General features: G+C 40.5%; 1 long non-coding RNA gene across 1 annotated transcript; it reads right to left on the minus strand.

The window, feature by feature from the left end:
* Positions 1-440: 440 nt before the first annotated feature.
* LOC142360756 (uncharacterized) lies at positions 441-3,980 on the minus strand. Its single transcript, XR_012763335.1, has 3 exons — positions 2,799-3,980; positions 1,463-1,614; positions 441-700 (listed from the first exon to the last, which is right to left on the minus strand). It is a non-coding gene; the product is annotated as an uncharacterized LOC142360756 (long non-coding RNA).
* Positions 3,981-10,641: the final 6,661 nt, after the last annotated feature.

Raw genomic sequence — 10,641 nt, forward strand, 5'->3', positions numbered from 1 at the left:
AGTCTCGTAAATACTGCTTTGGGGAAAATTAGTCACATTAGTAACGCTCATCAGCATAGACAACAGTAGACAGCAGAGAAGCATAAGCAGTTGCAATTAGCGTTGTAAAGACCGTGGAGAAACGTGTATGTAATTCTTTTTTATCCAGCTGATACTATCGCTGTAACCGTAAGTGCAGGACAATCTGCAGGTGTAAGCATGCTCAGCACTGTTAGTATCAGAGAAATTATGTCATGTATGTATTTTTCTTCACTTGCCAGACCCATCATCACAAATAAAAAACTACACCTGCTGGCAGCTCCTCATTCCCTCAAAACCCCCTTCAAATTGCACAGAGCATGATAATATAAACCCTATCCACACCTAGCCATATTAATCTCATCATCATAGTATTTATCTTTTTTCCTCATCTGACAAATACAGAAAGTACAGTTTCTTCTTTGTTTTATTGTTTGTTACCTTTATAACCTTTCATTTGTGGCTGAGGAGTTAATTTAAACATGTGATGCAAAGACAGCAGTAGTCTTCATTGTGCTAATACAGTTCATGAGGGAATTTCCTGTGAAGCAAGATGTCGTGATTCGAAATTGTCTCTTGATACTGAAATGCTTCTGAAATCCCCTTCTACCCCCGACAACATACAATCTTTTCAGCAAATGTTATGCAATCTACGTATCTCATGATGGTTTTGCAATGTAATCTGAAAAGAAAAAAAAAACGTATTAATGAATCTAATCATATACAGAACTAAAAAAACCAAAACACCCACATCTGCAAACTACAGTCATTCTGAAGTACACTATTCTCCTAGTCGTGAGTCTTGAGGTGCCAGGCCACTCCATTCACTGATGCCAAACAAGTAAACCTACAATCGCATTTAAGCAGGAATGAAGCTTTTCTTTTCAGAACACTCATGTTCTCCACAGGCTCCTGTACAGATGTTGCAACAAGTCTGTTAGATACTAAAACTAATTCAATTTGTAAAATACTTTTCACTTCCTTTTCTGAGTCTTTGCAAATTGCAGGCCAGAAACCAAACCATTACACAGTCAGCAAAGGATTGAGACACCTTTTAAATATTTGTACTCTGCAACAAAGATAAAAACAAATTTCTGTCCTATTTATTCTACTACATTTATTATGAGCAGCCTACACAACTCAAAAAAATATTATATTTTAACATTTAAAATTACTTTTCTATCTAGAGCAACATTACTGAGAAACCACACAAACGCTTACCTATGTAAATTTTAAGGCTTGTTTTCTTCCAGCCACATAACAATTTCAGTAAAAGGTGTGATGTTTTTAGCAAAACTATCAGGTGAATACAGACCTCCTAGCACAGAGATACCAATCTGGATATTAAAACTCCTTACACTGGCACAGCTCACAGCTAAAATACAAAATCATACTAGTAATAATTGTGTTTGGAGAAGGGGAAGTTGTATTCTTTTTCCCATACCAATATAAATTGAAGTAATAGCACTCTTGAGTAAGAACAAGCTTTTCTGCACATGTGTATCCTCTTTCAGATCCAGCGGTGTAGGATGAAATTGCTGCCACCCCTGGTTGCTCCTCATAACCCATCAGTTGCAGGTTACCCCTTGCAGAGCCCTGCTAACAACAGAGACTGTATGAGCCCTCCCTCATTCACACTGGTCCAGTCTTCAAGGTCATCAGCTGTTTTAATCAAACCTTCCTGCTGGGCCTGTAGGGAACGAAGTGAGCAGACTTATTTCCATTACAAGATTTACCAGGGTGATACTCCACAGCAGCAAGACCAGTAATGAAGAGATGATATTTTAACATCCTCGAACAGACCAGCTATTTGCAAAGTCAGCAGCTGTCACCACAGCCTGCAGCAGCTATGACTCAGAAGAAAACAATGCCTGTCGGGGATCCAGTACGTAGCCCTGCTCAGCCTGCAGGGCATCCTCTCCAGAGTGAACTAGTAACGTCTGAAGGTACTGACTGACAACCTCATACCTACATACTGCCTCAAGGATGGGGACTTCCCTGCCATTAATACAGAGATACCTGTAAATCACTACTTGCATCACTGACGGAAATCTGGCTCCTGACTCCAGCAGGGGCTTATTGTTACTCTGTCTTCTGAACTGAAATACATGCTCATGTTCCATAGTAACAGTCAGAAAAATAAGAGGGCGTCAGTGAAAGCTTGAATATTTTGGTCCATTATTCTGCAATCGCGTTATGGTACCCCAGTATGAAAGCGGCATCATATGCAAACAGGTAAAAAATCATTCCATTACATCAGTGATGAACCTAAAGGCAAAACTACCATAATCTTTGGTTCACAAGGGTCCCATAAACTATTTAGTCAAATTTCTTCTCCAGTCAAATGTATGGCCCTGTTATTTGGTTTGAAACATTAGTAGCTCGTATGATGGCATTTAAGTTCTCTGCTATGTGTCTATGCAAATACAAAATCACTAACACTAGTGTGAGCTTCAAAAGCAGCGAAGTTCATTACGTGGCACTTAGAAAAAAATAAGTTGCTCTGATATACCAGTTTTACATCTTTGCTGTTGTGCTTTTAGCCTAATGATTCTCACCCTAGCCACACAATATCATGGCACTCATTACTATTGATGGCAAATCTTAGGTATAGTTTTTAAAAGTATTCTAGAGTATAATATGGCACTACATTGCAAGGCCTAATACTTTGAGTTAAAACAGGTACTTTTTAACAAAGCCTGTAGTGACAGGCCAAGGGGCAACACCTTTAAACTGAAACAAGGTAGATTTAGACTGGATACAAGGAAGAAATTTTTTACCATGAGGGTGGGGAGGCACTGGAACAGGTTGCCCAGAGAAGTTGTGGGTGCCCCTTCACTGGAAGTGTTCAAGGCCAGGCTGGATGGGGCTCTGAGCAACCTGGTCTACTGGAAGGTGTCCCTGCCCACAGCAGGGGGGGTTGGAACCAGATGATCTTTAAAGGTCCCTTCCAACTCAAACCGCTCTATGGTTTGGTGATTCCACAACTCTACGAAAAGAAGAACACTTGTATTGACATATTCTGGTGACTATGTCAGAACATGCAGGTCTTCTTGGATAGCTCTGCTGAGGAAGAAGTCAAATATTTTTTTTATTTTAAGTGGTAATCGTGATGGTGAATGCACCATTGTAACCTAAACTTTTTCTATAGTACTGGCATAGGTACTGAGTCACTGATGAAGATCATGCTTCGAATATTTGTGTTGAACCAACAGTCAACAGTACTCAGCGAACCTCAGGTCACTTCTTAGCTCAAAATCATCAGCTGGAAAGGCGCACTCAGGATTGCAGAGAGGATTGAATCTGTTCCTTCAGACCGAGCCCCCAAACCCCTATCTTCCTCCAAAATTTACATGTGCTCATAAGAAACAAGAAAAGGTCATCGTTCCACAGCTTAGGTCTATAGTGTCATGGGAATGCACAGAATACTTAATATAGTCACTCTACACACTATGCTAAAAAATCTTCAGTTAATAAGCAAATGGAATTCGAATTGTAAATAAATACACAGGCTGCTAAGCTTTAACAATTACATAGGTTTTAGGGTCAACAATTTTCCAATGTTACTGGAATAGTATACAAATAGATCTGTGTTCATGACAAAACAGCTCTGTATTTATAAAATTAAATTAGCATTGCATTGAAATATCCTTCTTTCCACAACATCATAAATGTAATTACCACTCCAGTCAGGCATGTGAAAATGACTTTCTGATGATTCCTCCAAATTCCTCCTTTCTCCTTCGGTGTTTCATCTTACATGTTCTATGTAAGTTGTGATAAAATGTGTGTATGTGCCGCCATTAGTTATTAAAACATGAGGCATTAACTGATGGAAGGTTGCTGCTCCCCAGAGCACTGTTTTACAGAAATCAGTCAGCAGATATCTCAGAGCCTGCCTTCATCTGAACTGAAAGGATTCTTCAAATCCTCTAAACCTTCCCACACTGTTAAGGGTGGAATTAAAGACCATGCCATTAGACCAATGTATGCATATCTTCAGGAAAAAAAAAAAAAAGACATGTCTCCATCTAAAACTCTTCCACTGCCATTATTAATGCCAAAAATGGTATTGCTTTTCTCCTTTTAATTGGCTGCATGGTGAATTGAAACAATGATTGCTAGTGGTTGACTACATTCCATACACGACCATACAGAAGTCTACAGACTAGTGTTATATTACAGTAGAAACACACATACACGTAAATTTCTGCTGAAGAAATTTGGTTTCAAACAAATGTCTTTGATTATTGGCACAGAGAGTTATTTCTTCACCGTTTCCTTTTATTTCCCCCCCTCCCCCCCCAGAAAAGCTTTACTTCATTATTCTTCAGTACGGTCTTTAAAAAGTTAACTTTTACTCCGAAAAGTAGCTCTGTGGAAAAAGAAATTAGCTTCTTACTAGTGCTATTTTATTACATTTCAAATCCAGAACCATAACTTTTTACTCCAGCATATGGGTATCACAGCAAACAATACATTACTGTAGCATAATGAATTACTGTTCAGCAGCTGAGCAACAGTAACTGAGCCCATGCGTGCTTTTAGCAAAACCAGACCCATTATTTTCAGCACTGATTAGGATATACTTTAGGCTCACCTCACAGCCACAGCAAAGGAATCGTGGTTTTCCAAAATATGAATTCCCTGTATGACAGCAATCTAGATTCTCTATGTCCTCCTGATGTGTCAACAAAACCATGTACTAAGCTTCACTTCTTGTATTTACTGAAAACCACAAAGACTAAGTGTCTTCAGTGTCACTAAAGGTCTAACAGAAAAATGGCGTGGTTACATCAATCCCTAAAATGTCCTGCAGATTCTTTATTGTAGAGACAGCATAAAAACACATGATGAATCTCATCTGATCCTCGCATCTCAGGCAGCAGTGGGAAGGCTCATCCTTGTCACAGATGGACAGAAATCACTCGTTACAGTGCTCTCTAGGGACTCAGCAAGTATGGAAACAAAGGATGCCAGGCTCAGAGAATCACACTTTGAGGGAAGGAGGAAAAGTAAGTTTTGCTATGAACAAGTGTTTATTACAGCTAAGTAGTAAGTTTATCTTACAGTAACCCGTGGGCTATGTTTGAGTCATCATGAGGTATTTTTTACATTCTATTATCCAGAAAGAAAACTACTTAAAGTGTTGCCAGCACTTCCAGGTTTCTGCTGAATGAAAGCACCACAGAGAGATACAGCCACAACAGCGCAGATCCATGCAAGCCCACCTTACTCTGTGCTCACCTCCGCCTGTGGCAAAGTCAATGGAGGAGAAAGCTTCTCCTACATTTTTATTTTAGTTTTCTTTGTAAACTGCTCATCTACTAAATGAACTTACAGATTCAGTGATAGTGACTAAGGCTGTACAAAATCAAGACAAGAATAAACTTAGTGGGGGAGCTCCACCTAGCTGGCAAAATCTCCCTATTTGGCCCAGTTTAGTTTTACACACGGGGAGAGATACTCCTTCACTGGGCAAGCTGTGTTCATACAAAAGGTCCCTGCAGAAATCACAAAGCCAAATGGGTATCCTCCAAACGCGCAGGCAGGACATAACACTACTGATGCATCAGAGTCCTGAAACAGAAGGTTCCTCTTCCAGAGGTCCTGCTTAGGAGAGTATCGGGGAACACCAATTCTGCTGAGCACATTCCTCCTCCACCTTCCTGCCCTCCTGATTCCCATTCAGAATTGCATAAAAAAACGTAAAGAAGCAAGCAGATTAAAGAGAGAGAAAGTGTTATAAACACATCTGCCAAGCACACGTGTCCAAGCACACATGTTGCATCTTTGATCCTTTGCCCCTGTAGAAAGGACTCAGCAACTTCATAGTCCTTTGTGTTTCTCATTTTCAAAACTAATAGTGGTTGAGTTGCATCTGAAGGATCAGCAAAGGCAATTTTTATTAAAGAAATCCATTTTACAGACAAGTACATAACACCATGAGGTTAATAAGCATTCTCTTTCCTTGACAGGCTGACTACCAGAATGAGCTCTATGAAAAGGGACTGGGTCTTTTCTCACGAGCTCCCTACCTTTTGGATTTGTTTGTTGGTTTGGTTTGTGAGTTTTTCACACTATTTTAACTACAATGTCATGCAGCTATTGTCAGAAGTCACTGTTATCAGGAATGAAGCCATTTACAAGGCCAGCACAATTTGAATGCTAGGACAGAAACCTGGAGTCAGCTGAATCCTGTATGGTACACCTGACCTCCCTACCGACCAAACCAGCAAAAGCTACTAGTAGAAGAGAAATGACTAAATTCTTAAAAGACCAAAAACAAAGAAAAGAAAAGAAGAAAAGACAGGGACAGTTCATCTATTTTAACAATGAAGAATTGGTGACTCATAGAGTAATATTCGAACAGAACACCAGCTTTCTTACCAGGTCATAACTTCCTTAGCATCGCAGGAAGGAGGACTTAAATGGATTCTTGAAAGAAAAACTCTAGTCCATGCATAAATAAATAGATAATCTATGAGGTCCCTTCCAACCAAAACTATTCTATGATTCTACAAAATGTGCAGAGCAAGCTATTGGCAAAGCCAGCAACATACTTAATCTAAATTGTTAGCTCCCATGCAGAGAACAGGTTTGGGGTTTTTATTTATTTATTTTGAACACATAATTTAAAGAGTCTAAATAAGTCATTTCAAATTCCAGAGACCCCCAAAGCATTAGTGGATGCAGGGATCACAAAACCACACAGAGAACTCTCACAGGCTTAAATCTGCACTCACAGGTATTCCTTCCACCACTGCACAATTTTCTGGGCCTTCAAATTGAAAGGTTGACAATCACTTGTCTAACTGTCAAACGAACACTTACAGCCCTCAGCAAAGACCTAGCTACAGGAGGTAAGAGTAACACTGTGTACAACAAAAGTAAATGACATCCAGTAACTGGAATAAATTACTCAAATCAGCATACGTATGCCAGATTTTTTTCTTGTATTTTTAAGAGTTAAAAACCACTCAGCATTGTCCATTAATTGTACAAAGTGGTATGCTTGTATGAAGCATCTTTGTTCCTCATACTGACTGTCCCCCTAGTTATCTAATTATTGTGCTTTTTTTGAAGATGGGAGTTGGAACACTGATACTCAGAACTTTTTCGTAGGCAGAAATTTATACCACAGAATCTCTATTATTGCCTTCACCTGATTCAGGAGATACTTTCTATGCGGACAACTTCTTGGTATTTTCTATGAGACGCTGAGCAGACTGGTACTATAAAACATGTATTTCACCATTACCTCACTTGCTTTGTAGGGGGTGTTATGTGAAAAACAAAACAAAACAAAGAACCCCAAACAAACAAACACCGGAACCAGTGTGAGTGATTCAGTCTTTAACAGGTAACTTCATAAGTTTCATTTTCTCTTTTTATTACTGGAATGTGGTCCAGCAAATGCATCTGACATACTGTCCGTATATGTATATACAAGACTGTCTTAGTTGTTATGTTTTTGCCTGAGCCCATAAATTTAACAAATATACTAAGTTCAGTAAAAACAACTTTCTCATTCCCATCTTACTTTCTAAAGTGTCCAGGGATGAAAACAAGTACTCTCCACCCCAGGACCCACTCTCATGGCTGTTAAGACCAGCTGCTCTTCCACAGACAGAAGTGGCTTCTGTAAAGTGACTGGAAGAACTAGTGAGAGAGCTTTGGCTGCAGTATCGCCAAAACACAGGCAACACCCAACTTCTGATCTTCACTACCTTGAATTTAGACACCACCATCTCCCGTGACTCTAAATGTCTCACAGAAATTGGTACCTGGTCAAAAAATATATCATTAAGACAAACTCCGGGAAAAAAAGAGGCTCTGCAGTGAGGAATGAGAATATAAAAAAATGTGCTTGGACACTACTAAGGTGCACCTAAGACTACGTGCCCTCAGACCACCCCACAGGTCATCTTCCCCTAGCCTACTGAAAGCTTATAAACATTCTGATACTGTCACCACCCATCAAATCAACATGTGACAGGCAACAGACCACGCTATGGTTTTCTGTATGTTTTTTTTACACTGAATTTCAATTATTTCCCTCTTTTTATACCCAGGAACAAAGTCTTTATTTCCTTAGCTGCTCACAAGACGTGGTGTGTGCATATAACAAGACGTTTCATCCGCCACAAGCTACACTGCAGAGCACCACAGCGACTACTCCCAATGTCAGGGCTGGGAACGCAAGGCACACTCCTTGCCTCAGACCGTAATTTCACTGACTCTGCTACCCTGTCCCTGACAGTGGCCTACGCTGACCACTTTGGGAAAAGCATAGCATCATCCCCCTTCGGCCACAGGCAGTTTAAGCTCTTTCTGAACCAGAAGCAGCATCACCACCTTTGTGTTTAGTAATCCTTGGCGGACTTTTGACCCATTAATTTGTCAATCACTGCTTTAACCTATTAATGCAAACCACCTGCAGCAACAAATGCCACAATGTAATTATTTTCTTGGGCTTTTTTCCTTTAAAAGTACCTCCTCTTGCTTGTTTTTAAGTTTGCATCCTGAAGACTTCATTTTCCTTTATGGTTTACTGCTGAGAAAAGAATTATTTGCTCTGTGTCCTCCCGTTCACCATTTATCCCTCTGCAGAGAGCTATCCTATTCAATCGCTCTCCCCTGAAACCTATTTTTTAAGGTGAAAAACCTCTTCTGTCCTTATATGAAAACCATTCCAACAAGCCTTGTTCCCTTGTTCAGGTGTTTTCCAAACTCTATCTTACTTTTGACAAGGTAGCCCAGAATGCATGCAGTTTTCAATATCTCCCTGGATTCATACAACAGCCTGTTATTTTTTCTCCTCTTTTTGCTCTTTCTACCCCTTCCTAACATTGTTCCGCTTGCCTTTTTGACCTCCATTGAATACTGAGCTGACATTTTCACAGAACTATGCACAATGAGTCCAGGATCCTTCCTGAGTGATAATAGGTAATTTAGAGTGCATCACTGTGTATGTACAATTAGTTGTTTTTCTCCATGTGCATTATTTTGCATTTATCAATCCCGAATTTCATCTGCCATCTTCTCCCTCAGTCACGCAGAATTGCAAGATCTTCTGCACTGCTTTACAGCCAGCTTTAGGTCTGGTTTTTCCGTAAGCTTTGTCATTCCCTCCATCCTCCTCAGACTGCTTTTAAACATAAAAACACAGAGACAGCTGCACTGTGTCAGATCAGTGATCCCCCTAACCAAGCGTTGTGTGCAATATTGACTAAAAAAATACGCTTTGGCAACAGCGTCTGAACACATCCCTGGAAGGCTTTCCACTCTCCACCACTCCTGAGTTTGCACACTGCGTCTTCAGAGCTACTAACTCCTGGTGGCTTGCTTTTCCATGCGGCTGTCTCCTTGGACCCAGACAAACTTCTAGTACTTGTCATATCCTCAGGCGAGGAATTTCAGAGCACAGCGACACACTGTGCAAAGAACCACCTCCTCTTGTTCTGAACCTGACACCCACCAGCTTCCTCTGGCACCGCAGACATTCGCTCCCCAGTCACCCTCCAATGACACCCATGATTCGGTGGACTTCTGTTTTTTGAAGACTGAGCCATTTGTTAGCTATTTCAGAATAGATTTACGGTTTCCTTAGGCTCAGGCCCAAAATTTAACTATCAGGCAAAAGGACTACAACAGCCAGATGGGTCATCAACATTGCCGAATGCTTTTCTGGAAAAAAAATTGTAGCGGGTATTTTCTCTCTGCTATTCAATCATCTTACTCCCATTCAAGTGCAAGCTACAACAGATCAGCGAGGTTCTTGCCCCAAGAACAGTTGCAACACTCCTGCAGCAGTTAATAATGTTGCATTTCAACAATCAGTAACACATCTGTAAATAAAAAGTATACTAAGAATAGAGGTGCAGAGGGAAGAGAGAAAAAAATGAAGCTAAAACATTTTTAAACATTCTTCTGTGTTGCTTTTACTTTTGGCTTTCTGTTGTCTCCTCTTCAACTGGGATTTTTCCTCACCCAAAAAACAAGCCTAAGTAGCACTTCTACTGCTGGCCAGCAGAGTGAAAGTTCTGAGGACAGGAGGCATGAGGAAGGCTACAGAGAACTGCACAGGAATAGTGGACAAAATTCACACTAGTTTTCCTGCACTTTCACATACATTGTTATTCGGGCTTTTTAAAAAGAAACTGAGATCATCCTTGTCTGTTCCCCAGGGACTTATTTTTCCTGGTCATTGTGGAAAGTCAGGATTGAAGCAAGTGAATTTTACACTTAATTCGGAGGACAGGGAGGTTTATAGTCACTCTGATGTGTTCCAGGAATGAAGCCCTCAGTTGTGGGCTAGCTGCAGAATCAGTTTGTCTCTCCCATTCATCCCCCATTTCGCCAACAATGCCATTGTTCCAGTGGAATGCAGCTGTCATGAGCGGGCTGTGACTGCAGAAGGTGTTCCCTCCGGCAGCTTGGGCCATCGCCATCAAGCATTGTAAAGTCTAAGACCAAAACCAAAACCTTGAACTTGTCTTGGTACTCAGCAGGGCTACAGTGCAACGAGCAGAGCTTCAGGCTGATATGCTTTCAGCAGCCTGTATTATAGAGGAGATGAATTGCTCTATTTTGCGTCAGCTTCACAAATCTATACCATAT

Source organism: Opisthocomus hoazin, chromosome 3 (genome assembly GCF_030867145.1).
Source record: "Opisthocomus hoazin isolate bOpiHoa1 chromosome 3, bOpiHoa1.hap1, whole genome shotgun sequence".
Taxonomy (NCBI): domain Eukaryota; kingdom Metazoa; phylum Chordata; class Aves; order Opisthocomiformes; family Opisthocomidae; genus Opisthocomus; species Opisthocomus hoazin.